Consider the following 1,459-nt stretch of genomic DNA (forward strand, 5'->3'; position numbering starts at 1 on the left):
CTGTCCTTTATATGCATCAAAGGCTATCTGGTTCCACCTAAGGATTGGCAAATTCATAGGGCACTTCACAATTCCAATGCTTCTTTCAGACTATTTCTCCACATAATATGCCCTTAAAGAACTTATTCCAAGTCAAAGCAAGGCCTTAATGTGGAACCGTACAAGCATTATCTGAATGAAAAATTATTCAAAGAAATAAGACTATCCCCCATTTGGTGGAACCGAGTTTGGTTGAATTAAATCCACAGTTACCTCATACAACTAAAAACTTAAATTATAAATCATAAGCCCCACACAGATGATCCAAACACATCATTTCTGACAGAGACTTGTTCCAGGGAGTCTAACATAGCCACAGCCTACAGAGTATGCCTTAGGTTGCACAGAACAGGTTAATTAAGGTCACTTACCTCTTCATCATTTACAGCGGATCAGAACCCAGATGGCTGACTTCTGAAGGCTTTCTGACAGGAATCCAGTAGAGTTNGTTTCAAGGTTCACACAGACACTAGTAGCTGTAACCTTATATAGATGTTATCCACATGAAANCTACAACTAAGGGCAGCAAATCTGAGGTAGTCAACCTTGCGAAGACTCAATATCTGAACATAAAGATGTTTGAATGACCACTGGCTGCAGGTTTGGTTTTATACGCAGAGCAACTGTGCAAACACTGTTGAATCTAATTCACAAATATTTAAGACAATGAAACACCCCTAAATCCAACACACATCAAGATCAGTCGTGACTCTTGAACTTCCATAGTGCAACAGGGACAGTTACTGGACTTGAGGTCTTCAATTAGTCACTTTAGATCCAGAAATCAAAATGATGAATGGCTGTTCTTGGTGGTTAGCTGTGGTCTAGTTACCTTGGATGGCTTAGCAAAGACCATTCCTTACCTATACTGTGTGTGGCTGTACTTCTGATTCTCAAGCATAGCATACTGGTTGTCTAGCTGAAGTTTAAGGGCCTGGTTTTTTGAAACCTCCTCCCTATCTCTATTTTTGTGTCTTACTACTTCAAAGCTCTTCTCCATTTCTTTATCCTTCCGGCTCTCTACATCCTTGGCAGTGGACTGCAGGGATGGGAACTGTGTGTCACTGTATATTTCCGGTGGTCCTTGTGGCATTTTCCTTGTTGTGGTTAGCCTTGCCTCAGGAGGCCTAAATACACCACTGGGCATTGCTGGCTCCGGGGTTTCTGTAACTGTTACTGGAGCAGGAGGCGCTTGTACCAGAACGGTTTTATTCCAGGGACCTGAAGATTTTTCTGCTCCACTGCCACCTCCACCTTCTTCCCAATTATCTCCTGGATCTTCTCTCTTCTCTTTATCATCATCTTCCTTTTCACTCATTTGCATTGCCTGAACTCTTAATCCGCTGTAATCAACCTCTCCTTGCTCAAATTCTTTCCACTCATTTCCATCCTTCGTTATAGCCTTGCAGGCGGGGCCCAC

General features: G+C 42.4%; 1 pseudogene across 1 annotated transcript; it reads right to left on the bottom strand.

Moving 5' to 3' along the window:
• Nucleotides 1–6: 6 nt before the first annotated feature.
• On the bottom strand, nucleotides 7–1,451 carry LOC110287746 (annotated as a pseudogene). Its single transcript, XR_002377246.2, has one exon. The product of XR_002377246.2 is annotated as a protein CDV3 pseudogene (transcript).
• Between the last annotated feature and the right edge of the window lie 8 nt (nucleotides 1,452–1,459).

This window comes from Mus caroli, unplaced genomic scaffold, assembly GCF_900094665.2.
Source record: "Mus caroli unplaced genomic scaffold, CAROLI_EIJ_v1.1 scaffold_20338_1, whole genome shotgun sequence".
Lineage (NCBI taxonomy): Eukaryota > Metazoa > Chordata > Mammalia > Rodentia > Muridae > Mus > Mus caroli.